Below are 16,848 nucleotides of genomic sequence, written 5' to 3'. Positions count from 1 at the left end.
TAGACAATCTTTAATGTATATAGGTCTTTCTGTTCCTAAAAAATAAAATATTTGATTTTTTGTTAGAAAGGAATTCTTGAGTACAAGGCATATTCTCAGTATAATCAAATGGAAATGGATAGCAGGGGTTTTCTCAACATTGATAATATTGAAGCCTAAATAATAGAAGCAATAAAGCCTCATTTCCCTGTTGCTTTGGACATAAGCAACATGTTTTTAAGTCTCAATTTCTAACTTTGGCTTTTGGCTATTGGTAATAATAAAATGAAAGCACAGAAGGTTTGTGTGGGAGTTAGACCTCAGTGGAAGATAAGGAATGCCCTTTGTAATAAAAGACAATTGGGCACCTGGGTGAGTCCATTTTACAGCCCATTAACACTGCCCTCAATCGACAAAGATCATTGCTAAGTTTATCCACGTGAAGTAATTATACTTACATACATATATGATCATTCATGTGCATGATGACATGGAAATGATTTCCTTGGATTGAATTTGAGGAGGAAAAATAGGGATCAGCACTTCCTTAGTATCACATATACTAAGGACAGATTTGTTGTATGCCAGTCATTTGTGACCTGTCTTCAGTTCACACAAGACTGTCTTTAGTAATCTCAAAAGCGTTATAGGAGGGTAATTTTCAGACTTAGCAAGAGCAGAGTGAAGGAATTAAGTTGAAAGGATTAGGAAGAGACTTCATTAGCACTTTTGAATTCATGTCCGTCAAAGCAAAGGAGTTTTCTGAATAATACCTCCCTTGTATGCCTCCCAACCATAAATTCACCTTCTTTTGCTTTTCCTCTTCCACCACCTTTCCCTTTCTCCTCCTTAACAGAAACAATTATTTATGGTGCATTCTAGGAAGTGCTTAGTGCTATAGAAAAAAATTTAAAAGGAGATACGGAGAACTGTCTGCGAAGGACATCAACCCTCAAGGTATTTACTAGCTAATGGCAGAGAGAGGACACCTTGAGCAAATCAACATCTCTCTCTTTTTTTTTTTTTTATAAATACATACAGACATGCCAGAAAGCATCATTCTAATAGCAGCACCAGACGTTTATGAGCACCTGTTCTGTGGTAGGCCTTAGGCTAGCAAACATTTGTGAGCATTGATGTTACTTAGTTTCTTGTTAAGAATGCAGATTCCTAAGCACATCCTACAAATTCAGTAAGTCTAGGATGATGTACAATATTAAACTATGGCTTTATGGGAAAATGTTGTAAGTGGCCGGCAGGCTGCATTTTGGAAAGAATAAAAATGGAGACTCAAAACAACATGAAACATGTACCCTGCCCTAATGTGTTTGCAGTACAGTTGGAGGAAATATGTATATACAGAGATAGAACAACAATACATGGAAACTAAAATCATGCCAACAAAATGGCAGAGAAAACAAATGAAGAGAGTATAGGGGTAGATAATGGAGTTTCAGTGAAAAGAGGTAGAAATTGAGGTCAGCTTTCAGTAAATAGAGTATCTTTTATGGAGAGATACATTTACCTTTGCTATTGGCCATGGCCATTATTCATTTTGTATTTTCCTTTTGACCTTTCTTCTACATTCTCTAATTTGCTTAGTTCACACTATAGTGTCCCCGCAATGGTGATGTAGTGGTTCTCTACCACTCTCCTCCAGCCCTACACTGGGAGGTTAACATCTTGACCAGTCTCTACTTTTAGGAAGCATCAGAGTTCACAGAAATGGGTACAAGAGACACTGATCATTACTTCGATTAGCCACTCTTCCTGGAGGCTGTAGGTCAGAAGTTATTTTAGCATCATTTACTGTAAAGATGCCCGTTAGCTAGCTTCGGATATGTAGGTGTTTGAGACAACAGGAATTATTACGGAGGGAAATTTTAGTCAGAAATCAACAAGAACATTACGAACTGGCTACTTTTCCAGATTGAAAGCACATAAAGTCGCTGTCCGTCAGTTCCACCAGAATATAGAAGACAAGTAACACCATGACATTATAAATTATTTGGTCCTATTTATTTGGAAATGTAGGATTTGTTAACTTCCTGTAAGGTCAATCCATGTGATTTGGCATGGAAGAATAAGAATTATTGCTGATAAAACTCTTTATTCTTATGATCAAATAGAGTACGCTTAATTAGCTTAATCTGAAACTGACAGTTCAGTAGATACAGTGTTAAGTAAAGAAGAGTTTAACAGAAAATATATAGGCTATATGTAATATACAATAAGTAAATGTATTCATTCGGGTTTTTTTTTTGTTGTTGTTTATTTTAAATGTACCTTTTATAGACCCTTTTCTGCAGTTGCTGTGATTTTTCTCAACACCCACCTCTTTCTCTGAGCTAGCCATATGAATGAAAATATGAAAATATATAGGATTATGACCATAAGTCTATTTACTTATTAATGGTTACCTGACTCCCTGGGAAGGTACTTGGCAATGAGTTATTTGTCCAGTCAGGGTACACCCAAATGTATCACAATGTTGACTTTTTGCTCCTTCCCTTCCTCTCTTACATGTGAATTTACTCTGTTTTCTTGGCTGACAGTTAGACCTAAAGCCATCTTGTTATTTCTTACAAATGCTATCATTTCTTTATTCAAAGAAATATTCAGAGGCAAGATCTTAGGCAGGGGAATAAATAAAAAATTCCCTGTGATAATGTAGATTAGTTCCAAACCCCCACTCCTTTGCTTTCTGGAACCTCCTCTTCATGTATGTTGAGTGTCATCAATATATGTGCTTCCTTATTAATCTATTTCTACCTATTGTCCTTTCCTATAGTTTCAAGGCCAATAAAAAATAAGCCTACTTCTCTTCTATATGAAAATCCTTGAAGTATTTGAGCATGTCTATTCTATCTCCTTTAGTCTCTGTTACTTTAGACTGAATATGGCTCTTATAACCATCTGGTCACTCACCTGTTTTTCAAAGTATCTTTTAAAATGGGCACATAGCATGTCCAACATACAAAGTTCTTATGCAAGTTCAGAAAAATGATTATTACTCTCATGATCTGGATACTAGAATTCAGTTCATACAAACATTTCTGCTAAAAGGTCCATCAAATTTGCCTATTACATTTTTGTTTAATAAAATCCCCTGTTTTTTTACACTAACAACTATAGTATTAAGTCTTCCTCATCCTGTGCTTATATTATTTTCTCAAATCTTCATACTATTTTTTTTTTCATTTATGCTTGTTAATGTTTCTTGTTTGGGAGTCTGATAAGGAGGATATCCCACCAGTTGAAAATGTGTTTCATGAGCTCTACCAGAATTTAAACAATCTTCAGTCCTATATGGTTCTTCTGGAATCTTCCTAGGTAAATTTTGCTTTCATTTGTATGAACAACATGTGCACAAAAGAAAGAACAAATCTAGTTTTAAGTATTTATCAGGACCTTTGAGGACTATAGGAAGCAATGACAAAGAAATTCTTTGCTAAGTGATGTAACTATTGATCTTATGCCACAGTGGTTTTCCAGCTGCCCAAATCAAGAATTTGTTGCTTGTATGCATTTAATCACAGTGTGGTGCCCAAGAGTTAGGGCAACTGAAACTCTTTACATAGACAGGTAATTGTATATGTACATCAAACTTAATAGTGGCCTTGCAGAATGACAGAATATTAAATGCGAGGGAAATTTTGGATCAATACTTGTTTCTTAAAAACTTCGTAAACAGCATTTGCCAAATAGGTGGTAAGCATATGGTCAATAAGTGTGTCTTAGTTGTGCACATTGTTGCTTTGGAACTAAGTATGAAGATATATTAACTGAGGCAAGATTACTCATTCAGCTTCAGTTAGATTCCATTTGCAGGGCCATTTCTACATGTCACAAGGTAGATATCCTTTCATGAACTTCAAGAGAGGATGGGGATCTGCCCAGCTCAGGATGAGGAAGCAGTAAGCCCAAAGACTTGTTTCGTCAATTTAGAACCAAACCCCTCGATCATTTATTTCTGAATGAGCCTAGAGCTTGGTACAGATCCTGCTGCAGAGTAAGTGCTCAATAAATATTTGCTAGATAAATAAATAATTTGATACATTGATAATTAAATGGATGAAACAATGTATGGCAGGCCACACTTACTCACATGTAGTTATATTACCTGTGAAGATGTGTTTCTTACTAGTAAGCCCACATCAGAGACCTCCTGGTTGAGAGTGTCTTCAGTAAGCTCTAATTCTCTTCTACAGGAAATGAATATTCTTCTCCTCTTTCGTAGCATGTTTAAGAAGCGGATTTTAGGTGCATTTCTTTAGTTCCATAGTATTATTTATTCAACGGCATTTTCTTCTGTTCAAGAGATGTGGATAGCCTTTTTCTCCTTGAGTTATTATTTCTAATGGGCTCCTGTATTAAAGAAAGTACTTTAACTTTCCTAAAATGCATGTGGATCTGGAGAAACCCAAAGCAAATAATATGTTCCCTACTTTCCTCAAGGGTGAATGTCTCTCCCAGATGCCTGGAGGCCTCAGCTGGCTTACTCACCCATCTAAGTAATCATACAGAAAATAGTTATATCCATTAGGGATGTATTTAGCTTCCAAAACCTGAAGATCTGACTTATGTAGGATTAAACTGATAATTTATTTTTCACATTGAATAAGAAGTCCAGAGGTAGGTGACATAGGGCTGGTGTAACTCCTGCAGGGAGACATCAAACATTTAAGCTCCTACTGTCTTCTTTCTTCTCCATCCTCAGTGTGTGGTTTTGACCTCATGATCTCAGAATTGGTATTGTTCATGGGCATTCTCTCTCTGCATTTAGAGCAACAGGAATAAGGTTTTATCGCAAAAAAAAAAAAAAAAAAAAAAAGGTGGGGTGGGGGGACAGTCTACAAAAATCTACTTTTAAGAAAATATTTTCCTAATTATGTCAATTCAATTTACATTTTTTCAAGATTAACTGGGTCACAAGGGCACTCTAACTCTAAGGTTTTGGAAAGCAAGTAGTTTTAGTGGGACATATTGCTACTCTGTGCACTTCCCCCTCATCCTTTCAATTGGTTCTACTTGCTAGGGGGAAGGCAGAATGGATATTGAATACTAAACTAAAACTACTTTGTCACAGCAGCCTGTCTAGGTTGATAGCCCGATCTAGTGAGCCAAGGACAGGGCTGCTCCAAAAATATTACAATTGAACAGTCACTGATTTTTAAAATGAATCTTGGTGTTTCTATATAGATACTACCTAGTAATTCATAGGAGACTATTGAATTATTTAGTCCTGGATCTGAGTGTCATTACAAATTATTTCATTTTTTATCTGTGTTTTAATCTGGGAAATCTCAACATACTTTTCCTTATTTAACCTGTCAGCAAATCCAACTCTGAATTTAAAAATTAAAAAAAAAAAAATTATCCAGCCTAGAAAACCCAGTGGATTCAAACTTTATTTACCCAACTAACCTATTATTATTATTGACTATTGGATTAAGGAATTTATGTTGGGTGAAAGTAACATTCATCCCTCCAAATTTCACTTACCTCAGCCATACTAAATGACTTCAACCTACTTCTAAGATTATTTTATTGTGTAATAGACAAATTGTATTCCACTTAGCTACAGTCCTGCAGTCTTCTAATTTGGTTTCCCTGCATAGTTCCTTATTCTATTTCATTTCTGCAAAGAGTTTGTAATTTGTACAATAGATTGTTCCACCAGATTTAGAAAATATTACTCCAGTTATATATAAAGCAGGAAATGTCTGCTATGTTAATATACTTATTTGCTTGTTCTTACTGTCTATATAGGATGAGTTCAACAATGACTTAATAGCATCAGTATTTTGACAAAGAGGAAAAATGGCAATTAAAATCGTAGCTAGAACTTCGTCAACTAATCACCTACTGTTATCTCAGGTATCTGTCAACAATGTGAAGGGTTTTAAGATACTAAGAACTGGGCAATTATGGAATAAGATAAGGTTTTGTCAAAAACCTCTTATTTAGCTATGGAGACTTTTTATTGTTAATTATATGGCATAAAAGTCATTCACTATAGAAAATTTGTAACTTTCTTAAACATACCTCATAGAAGCAATAAACCTTTAAAAATGAACTGTGAAAATAGACTCATGATTTCCCTTCCTCACATTTTATACATGTAGCTATTATTTTCCTTTATTATTTAAGAGTAGGTTTTATTCCTCCATGAATGTAAATGCATTTAAAATTGATTAGGATTTTCACATGACATTTCAGAGCAGTTTTCTGCTACAAATTTTCTCAGATCTGAATTTAGTACCAACTGATAGCAGTGGTTAATACCAATGTGAACCTAAATAGTAAAGCATACATTTGCCGAAATTTACAGTTTTCAAGTTTCTAATGCTAGCAAAAGTGAACTGCTTCTAAATAAAAATCACCTATATTTTTCCTGAAAAAAAAGCAAAAAAAAAGCCTCATGTATCAGTTCAAATTCTTCCTTGTTAAACTAGTTATCTTTTGGTTATGTAGCAGTTTAATTTTTCCCATGCTGTGTAAAGGCTTGCTCAAAGCAGTACAACGTAAAGGACGTTTGGGTTTTCTTTTCTTTTTTTAATTTTCCTTATCTTTTCTATTGATTGGCTGAGAGGGTATGTGTTTGGGGATCTCTTGCAGTTTCTCTAGAGACTGTTTATGTAAATTGAAAAAAATCAGTGTTACTTGGAAAAATAACTAAAACTTTGATTTAACAGTACAAAAGAGGGTACTATCTAATCCCTCAAGTAGGAAATTGCTTTTCTTCATGATCCATTGCTTTCATACTATTTCTGGCTGCTACTGCCAAAAGAGAAAAGACCCACCTTTGCTCTTCTGTTACCATGTCTGTTTTCTTCCCTCTGCAAAGCTTAGCAGTAAATAATAGCTGAAATGAGTAAATTTAAATAATAATAGTAAAAGTGCATGACTGATAAGATCATCAGGTCTCAGTTGGACAACTGTGATTATACAGGAGAGAAGCAGGAAAGAATTGACAAAGGAACATAAAATGGGAAATTAAGAATTTGGCATAGTGTAGCAATGAAGATGTGACTTATTTGTAGCTGTTTTATATGCTACTGTAAATATTAGCTGGAATGGGATCACACGTACTCCAAAATTGGTGATTTTTCTGAAGGAGGCAGGTTTTCTATAAGATGCTTTGAATTTTATTTTCAACAAATGCTAAATCAAAATGCTGCCTATGAAAAGATACTGGTTTTGTTTGTTTATAGTTGATCTTTCAATGGCCATTAAACTGTATAGCTTTAACCACAATTTAAGCTGGTGTTTGCTAATATTTTTTAAATTGTACTTTAAGTTCTGGGATACATGTGCAGAACATGCAGGTTTGTTACATAGGTATACATGTGCCATGGTGGTTTGCTTCCTCCATCAGCCTGTCATCTACATTAGGTATTTGCCTAATGCTATCCCTACCCTTGCTTCCCACCCCACAACAGGCCCCAGGGTGTTATGTTCCCCTCGCTGTGTCCATGTGTTCTCATTGTTCAACTCCCACTTACGAGTGAGAACATGCGGTGTTTAGTGTTCTGTTCCTGTGTTAGTTTGCTGAGAATGGTCGTTTCCAGCTGCATCCATGTCCCTGCAAAGGACATGAACTCATCCTTTTTTATGGCTGCATAGTATTCCATGCTACGTTTTATTTATCCTGTCTAATATTGATGGGCATTTGGGTTGGTTCCAAGTCTTTGCTATTGTGAATAGTGCTGCAGTAAGCATATATGTGCATGTGTCTTTATAGTGGAATGATTTATAATCCTTTGGGTATATACCCAGTAATGGGATTGCTGGATCACATGGTGTTTCTGAACTTCTTATTGGTCTCTTCAGGGATTTGACTTCTTCCTGATTTAGTCTTGGGAGGGTGTATATGTTCAGGGATTTATCCATTTCTTCTAGATTTTCTAGTTTATTTGCGTAGAGGTGCTTATAATATTCTCTGATGGAAGTTTGTATTTCTGTGGGATCTTTGGGGATATCCCCTTTATCATTTTTTTATTGTGTCTATTTGATTCTTCTCTCTTTTCTTCTTTATTAGTCTGGCTAGTGGTCGATCTATTTTGTTGATCTTTTCAAAAAAACAGCTCCTGGTTTCATTGGTTTTTTTTTGTGTCTCTGTCTCCTTCAGCTCTGCTCTGATCTTAGTTATTTCTTATCTTCTGCTAGCTTTTGAATTTGTTTGCTCTTGCTTCTTTAGTTCTTTTTATTGTGATGTTAGGGTGTTGATTTTATATCTCTCCTGCTTTCTCCTATGGGCATTATGTGCTATAAATTTCCCTCTAAACACTGCTTTAGTTGTGTCCTAGAGATACTGTTACATTGTGTCTTTGTTCTCATTGGTTTCAACGAACATCTTTATTTATGCCTTCATTTCGTTATTTACCCAGTAGTCATTCAGGATCAGGTTGTTCAGTTTTCATGTGATTGTGCGGTTTTGAGTGAGTTTCTTAATCCTGAGTTCTAATTTGATTGTACTATGGTCTGACAGACTGTTACAATTTCTGTTCTTTTGCATTTGCTGAGGAGTGTTTTACTTCCAGTTATGTGGTAAATTTTAGAATAAGTGCAATGTGGTGCTGAGAAGAATGTATATTCTGTTGATTTGGGGTGGAGCGTTCTGGAGATGTCTATTAGATCTGCTTGTTCCAGAGCTGAGTTCAAGTCCTGAATATCCTTGTTAATTTTCTGTCTCATTGATCTGTATAATATTGACAGTGGAGTGTTAAACTCTCCCATTATTCTTGTGTGGGAGTCTAAGTCTCTGTGTAGGTGTCTAAGAATTTGCTTTATGAATCTGGGTACTCTTGTATTGAGTGCATATATATTTAGGATAGTTAGCTCTTCTTGTTGCATTGATCCCTTTACCATTATGTAATGCTCTTCTTTGTCTTTTCTGATGTTTGTTGGTTTAAAGTCTGTTTTATCAGAGACTAGGATTGCAACCCCTGCTTTCTTTTGCTTTCCATTTGCTTGGTAAATCTTCCTCCATCCTTTTATTTTGAGCCTAAGTGTGTCTTTGTATGTGAGATGAGTCTCCTGAATACAGCACACCAATTGGTCTTGACTGTATCCAATTTGCCAGTCTATACCTTTTGATTTGGGCATTTAGCCCATTTACATTTAAGGTTAATATTGTTATGTTTGAATTGATCGTGTCATTATGATGCTAGCTGGTTACTTTGCCCATTAGTTGATGCAGTTTCTTCATCATGCCGATGGTCTTTACACACATTAGTCTTTCACATTACAGTGACTGGTACCAGTTTTTCCTTTTCATATTTAGTGCTTCCTTCAGGAGGCATATTTCATATTAGTACTTTTCATTAGTACTTTCACATATAGCACTTTTCATATTTAGTGCTCCTGTAAGGAACGTCTGGTGGTGACAAAAATCCCTCAGTATTTGCTTGTCTGTAAAGGATTTTATTTATCCTTCACTTGTGAATCTTACTTTGGCTGGATGTGAAATTCTGGGTTGAAAATTCTTTTCTTTAAGAATGTTGATGGCCGGGCGCGGTGGCTCAAGCCTGTAATCCCAGCACTTTGGGAGGCCGAGATGGGTGGATCACGAGGTCAGGAGATGGAGACCATCCTGGCTAACACGGTGAAACCCCGTCTCTACTAAAAATACAAAAAACTAGCCGGGCGAGGTGGCGGGCGCCTGTAGTCCCAGCTACTCGGGAGGCTGAGGCAGGAGAATGGCGTGAACCCGGGAGGCGGAGCTTGCAGTGAGCTGAGATCTGGCCACTGCACTCCAGTCTGGGCGATAGAGCGAGACTCCGCCTCAAAAAAAAAAAAAAAAAGAGTGTTGAATATTGATCCCCTCTCCCTTCTGGCTTGTAAGGTTTCTGCAAAGAGATCTGCTGTTAGTCTCATGGGCTTCCATTTGTGAGCAGCCCGACCTTTCTCTCTGGGTGCCCTTGACATTTTTTCCTTCATTTCAACCTTCGTGAATCTGATCATTATGTGTTTTGGGGTTGCTCTTCTTGAGGAGTATCTTTGTGATGTTCTCTGTATTTCCTGAATTTGAATGTTGGTCTGTCCTGCGGGTTGGGGAAGTTCTCCTGGATAATATCCTGAAGTGTGTTTTCCAACTTGGTTCCGTTCTCCCCTTTACATTCAGGTACACCAATTGAATGTAGGTTTGGTCTTTTCACATAGTCCCATATTTCTTGGAGGCTTTGTTCATTCCTTTTCATTCTTTCTTCTCTAATCTTGTCTTCACGCTTTATTTTGTTAAGTTGATTGTCAATCTCTGATATCCCTTCTTCTTCTTGATCTGTTCGACTATTGATGCTTGTGTATGCTTCACGAAGTTCTCGTGCTCTGTTTTTTCAGCTCCATCAGGTCATTTATGTTCTTCTCAAAACTGGTTATTCTACTTAGCAATTTGTCTAATCTTTTTTCAAGATTCTTAACTTCCTTATATTGGGTTAGAACATGCTCCTTTAGCTCAGAGGAGTCTGTTATTAACCATCTTCTGAGGCCTACTTCTATCAATTCGTCAAACTCATTCTCCGTCCAGTTTTGTTCCATTGCTTGCAGGGGACTGTGATCCTTTGAAGGAGAAGCGGCATTCCGGTTTTTGAAATTTTCAGCCTTTTTGCACTGTTTTTCCTCATCTTCGTGGATTTATCTATCTTTGGTCTTTGCTGTTGGTAAACTTCGGATGGAGCTTTTGCGTGGTTGTTCTTTTTGTTGATGTTGATGCTATTGCTTTCTGTTTGTTAGTTTTCCTTTCTGTTACTTTTCCTTCTAACAGTCTCCCGCAGGTCCACTGGAGTTTGCTGGGGGTCCACTCCAGACACTGCTTGCCTGGGTATCACCAGCAAAGGGTGCAGAACAGCAAAGATTGCTACTTGCCCACTTCTGGAAGCTTCGTCCCAGAGGGACACCTGCCAGATGCCAGCTGGAGCTCTCCTGTATGAGTTGTCTGTCGACCCATGCTGGGAGGTGTCTCCCCATCAGGAGGCACAGGGATCAGGGACCCATTTGAGGAGGCAGTGTATCCCTCAGCAGAGCTCAAGTACTGTGCTGGGAGATCTGCTGCTCTCTTCAGAGCTGGCAGGCAGGAATGTTTAAGTTAGCTGAAGCTGCACCAACAGCCGTCCCTTCCCCTGTGTGCTCTATCCCAGGGAGATGGGAGTTTTATCTATAAGTTCCTGACTGGGGTTGCTGCCTTTTTTTTCAGAGATGCCCTGCCCAGAGGGTAGGAATTTAGAGAGGCAGTCTGGCTACAGTGGCTTTGTGGTGCTGTGGTGGCTCTGCCCAGTCCAAGCTTCCCAACAGCTTTGTTTACATTGTGAAGGGAAAACCACCTACTCAGGCCTGAGTAACGGTGGACGTCCCTCCCCCCACCAAGCTGGGGCATCCCAGGTCGACTTCAAGCTGCTGTGCTGACAGCAAGAATTTCAAGTCAGTGGGCTCCGAGAGGAGTGATTCACTGAGCAAGGCCACTTGGCTTCCTGGCTTCAGACTGCTTTCCAGGGGAGTGAACGGTTCTGATTCGCTGGCGTTCCAGGCACCACTGGCATACAAAAAATAACTCCTGCAGCTACCTTGGTGTCTGCCCAAATAGCCACCTAGTTTTGTGCTTGAAACCCAGGACGCTTGTGGTGTAGGCACCAGAGGAATTCTCCTGGTCTGTAGGTGGTGATGACCATGGGAAAAGCCTAGTGTCTGGACCGGACAGTACCATCCCTCATGGCACAGTCCCTCACCAGCTTCACTTTGTTAGGAGAGGGAGTTTCCTGACCTCTTGTGCTTCCTGGGTTAGGTGACGTCCCACCCTGCTTTGGCTTGCCCTGCGTGGGCTGCACCCACTGTCTAACCAGTCCCAGTGAGATGAACCAGGTACCTCAGGTGAAAATGTGGAAATCACCTGCCTTCTGCATTGGTCTTGCTAGGAGCTGCAGACCGGAGCTGTTCCTATTTGGCCATCTTGCCCAGGAATCCAGTTTGCTACTTTTAAAGCAAACCACTGTGAAAACAGTTTCATTCTTAATATTTGCCTTATAAATTTTATTAATGCATGAAATTTTACACTGCACAGAAAATTGGAAATTTGCCCCTCCCTTCAATATGAGAATAGCACATAAATAAATAAAAATATGCCCGGGTACAGTAGCTCACGCCTGTAATCCCAGCACTTTAGGAGACCGAGGTGAGTGGATCACCTGAGGTCGGGAGTTCGAGACCAGCCTGACCAACATGGAGAAACCTATCTCTACTAAAAATACAAAATTAGCCAGGTGTGGTGGTGCATGCCTGTAATCCCAGCTACTTGGGAGGCTGAGGCAGGAAAATCATCCGAACCTAGGAGGCGGAGGCTGTGGTGAGCTGAGATTGCCCTATTGCACTCCAACCTGGGCAACAAGAGTGAAACTTAGCCTCAAAAATAATAGTAATAATAAAAATAAATAAATAAATAAATGTATTATTTATTTGTTTATGTAGAGATGGGATCTCTCTGTCACCCAGGCTGGAGCACCGTGGCCTTATCATTACTCACTGCTGCCTTGAACTGGGTTAAAGTGATCCTCCTGTGTTAGCTAGCACCACAGATATATACTACCATGCCTGCCTTATTTTTTAATTTTTTGTAGAGATAGGGTCTCCTTATGTTGCTCAAGCTGGTCTCAAACTTGTAGTCTCCAGTGATCCTTCTGCCTCTGTCTTCCAAAGTGCTGAGATTTCAGGCCTGAGCACCTGGCCCAGTTTACATTATTTAAGGGCATTGGTAGTGAGACATTTGTTTCTTCTATTTGATTTAAAAATATTCTTAAGTCTAGATAGTTTCTTGTATCTCTTTGATTAGGTGCCTAAAGCAATCTGAAGGTAAACTAGTTCATTTAAAAATAATGTAAGAGGCAATCATCAAGTATGCTTTAAAACAGTCATCAGATATGCTTTGTTTTAATACCTGTCATGTGTTAAATTTTGAAGACCACACCATATGTCTAATGAAAGCTTCATTAGGAAGATATTAGTAGATTAATTCCACTTGCTGTGTGGTTTATTTTATTTAGAATGCAATAAGGTAAGTTCATTACTTTGCAGGCATAATGATTTCTACTGTACTTGAACACAACTAGGAACAATTCCACAGAGGTCTGTGGATCTACTAACACCTGTCAAGATAAACACACAGTTCTCCAGGGGAATCATCGCAGCAATAGAACAGAGAAAATGTGAGGCAAAGTAATTCTTTTACAAAACAAAAATAAGACAGTTTTTAAAAAGCAACATTGATTAATAATTTTTCAAAATGCCTCAGAGGTCTTACATTTCTTATACAGGTATCAAACAATTTCCTATCTTTTAAGAATAAATGTTTTGTAGCATATACATCTTATTTTAAAATCAATATTCTAAGAGACTTGAACTATTGGAATAATTGTGCAGTTTGAATTGAGCTATTGAAAGTTTTTCCAACTCTTATAGCTAGTCTTCCCTCATCCATTCCAGAAAAAAAAAATACATTAGATGATAAGTTTTGCTATAGTAATATTATTTGAATAGTTTTAGTGAAAACGGTGACAGTATTTCCATTATAAAACCCTATAGTTAAGAATTTATAAGTTGGCTATAAATGTTTGTTCTGTAATTCAACTTGGCAGCAAGCATCTTAGCTTGGCGGTACTTTCTTTTTTTTTTTATGAAGTATGGAAAAGAAAGACATCTGTTTATAACATGAGTAGGATAATATGACAATGAATTCCATCATTCTTTATAACCAGCTTACTTAGCATTCAAATTAAAATTAAGCCTAAACTTCCTACATATTTTAGGTAATAAAAGTAACTCACCAATAAACCTGTAAGGATAAATTGAAGAGGATTTGTTTCGTTTCTCTGTTGGCTTTGGTGATTTTAACCACTAAACATGGTGATAGACTTAACCAGTTACTTTGATCATCATTTGTTCTGCACAGCAGTAATGTGAATAGACTGTTACATATCCTCACTATTTTTTAGATATTTGTAATATTCTACACTTGTGAAGGTAGCAAAAAAATGACAGAGTTCAGAAATTTTTCCAATGGAGAAATATGTATTAACATTTGATAGAACAATTAATGCAATACTAAGAGAGGAAGGAAGTAGAAAAGATAGTTTTACAGAGAGAATAGCATGAGCTATGTCAAAGTAAAAAAAACAACAAAAAGCGTGCAGTGTGTTTTACGGAAGAGTGAGAAGTTCATGTGGCTGAAACCTGGGGTGTTTGTGGGGAAAGTGGCAAACGTTGAGATGAAAGTAAAACAAGTGGCATGGAGGCACATTTTAGAGGGCTTAATATAACATGCTAAAGAATTGTAATTTTACCTGGTAAAAAGGTCTTGATAGTAGAATAGTCATACCAACTTATCTATAGTATTAACATCAAAATATCTCTGACAAACTGTGTAACCTAACAAATATATATAAATGTATATATATTTATATATGTGTGTGTATATATTTATATATATGTGCATGTGTATGTATGTGTGTGTGTGTGTATATATATATATCTCCTGAATTATTGAATTGGGTGAATTCTTGAATCTCTACCTGGGATTATAGATCCCAGGTAGAGATTCAATTTGAACTGCGTGATTAAATTCCTTTCAGTGCATTCAAATGGTAATAAATATATGCTCCACAACATATATTCGCAAAGATAAATCAAATTGGTTTATGCTCTGAGTGCTTGGACATTCAAGAAATTAAACATATGGTACATGATTTCTGGTTCCTGGTTTGAGTATCTGTGTTTACTAGAGAATTTGGAAATTATGCTTTAGTCTTAATATTACCCTAACTTGCCTTAGAATTGTCCCTCCAATTCTAGTTGTTCTCAACAATCTCATGCTTCTTTCTGCAGTGATAGATGTATATGACAGACAGTGTCTTGGAAATCAGGCAGACAGATACCAGATTGTCAGTTCGTGGCATTGATCTTTTCTCTAGCTGATGCTGGTTGGACTGGAGGCCTGACGTACCCAGACCTGGAAGGGACTTTTTAATTTTTGTTGTTGTTTAGTTTAGTTTAGTTTTGTTATGGTGACTATTTGGATGACCAGTATTAGGTATTATATGGAAAACAATATTATCATAAATTCTGATTTTTTCTCCCTACCATAAAACAAAGGGAAAAATAACCCATTTCAGAAAACAAGAGCAAAAACCTAGTGTGTGTGTATGTGTATATATATACACATACACACACTGTACATATATATATATATATATATATATATACACACATACATACACACACTCTAGACAGTAAGCTAGTGTGTGTATATATATATACACACACATACTCTAGGCACTGTTGTATTTTAAATGCTTTAAATTTGTCAACTCATTTAATCCTCACAACAACCCTACAATTAACCTTTTTTACAGATGGGAAAACTGAGTTTAAATAACCTGCCCAAGGCCACATAGCTAGCAAGTTAGTAGAAGCAAGAATTAAACCCTAGTGTAGTGTCTGAGTTCCTGCTCATAGCCACTGGCAAGACAATAAATAAAATAGCTCAAATACAAAAGATGAGAAGGAAAATAGAATGTTTTTTCTAATTATAGTAAAGAGAATTTATAGTTACATGGTGTGAGATGAGAACAAATAGGTTTATATAATAGACATCTTGCAGTTTTTAAAGAATGCTCTAAAGAAGAGAACTGGGAACAGCACTATTATCTATGCTTAGGGAACGCTGATCTGGCTGTAGTTATAGAGGATCAACTAAGGGGAGATGAGATCATTGGTAAGGAGCTTAATGAGAAAGCTCTCCATGTGTTAGTTAATAAAACCTGAAACAAGGACCTTGGCATTCCCCCGGACTAGCAGCTTCAGTATCACCTAGAAACTTGTTAGAAATGCAAATTATCAGGGGTCTCGAAAGATTAAGGGAATCAAAAGCAAGGCAATCTGTGATTTAACAGACAGCCCTTCTAGCCCCTCTAGTGTATCTCCTATGCACACTAAAGTTTGAGCAACACAGATTTAGAGAAACAGAGGCTATGGTAATACATTAAGAAGTGGCTGAGCTTGACTATAGACTGAGTGGGAAGACTTTAGAATATGGCCAAATTAAAAACCACATCGCAGCTCATTATCTTTATGTCTTTGGCATAAAGTACTTCTGAATAAAGAATAAATAAGCTAAACTAAGTACGCATGGATAAAGAGTAATAACTTATATTTATTATGTGTTTAATAGATTTTAGAAATAGTTCCAATTTCATTACGTATAGCGTTATAATCCTTTTTCAGATGAGGAAACTGGGACAAGGGGCCCTTAAACTCAATGTCACATGAATAAAAACAATGAAGCTTGGATTCACACTCATAGTCAGGCACTCCAGTCTCATGTTGCCACACTACATTATGAACACATTCAAACTGAAAGAGAATGAGCCTAGGAAGTGTTTGTCACCAACAGAAATCGGTTGAAACAATTCTACAAACTATATAAGCTGACAGTGATTAAAAGATGGTGTATGATTGCTTGGTGCCCCTGTGATGCCTGCAACACTTGAATGTGCAGTTATAGTGAAATCTCGATGACCCTGACTTGGTACTTCAGCACCAAGTTTTATACAAGGCACCAAAAATGAAATTTGTATTAAATCAGATGGAAGACAAGATAGAGATTATAGAATATTTCAGACCTAAACACAACTAATCTTGACTTGAATAAATCTAGTTATGTTTCCAAGTCAAACTGCACATCTACGCTTTAATTCAATTTGAGTGACTTGAGTACCATATGGGCTCATCTTGATACCCAGCACTCCCTCTGATTTGTTATATCATTGGGGAGGAGCTAGGTAATAGCTAAGTTGACTGAATTAACCAATCTGTATCTATGAC

The sequence above is a fragment of the Rhinopithecus roxellana genome, chromosome 17, assembly GCF_007565055.1.
Source record: "Rhinopithecus roxellana isolate Shanxi Qingling chromosome 17, ASM756505v1, whole genome shotgun sequence".
Classification (NCBI taxonomy): domain Eukaryota; kingdom Metazoa; phylum Chordata; class Mammalia; order Primates; family Cercopithecidae; genus Rhinopithecus; species Rhinopithecus roxellana.
The sequence above is the reverse complement of the archived record's forward strand: the minus strand, read 5'-3'. Positions refer to the sequence as shown.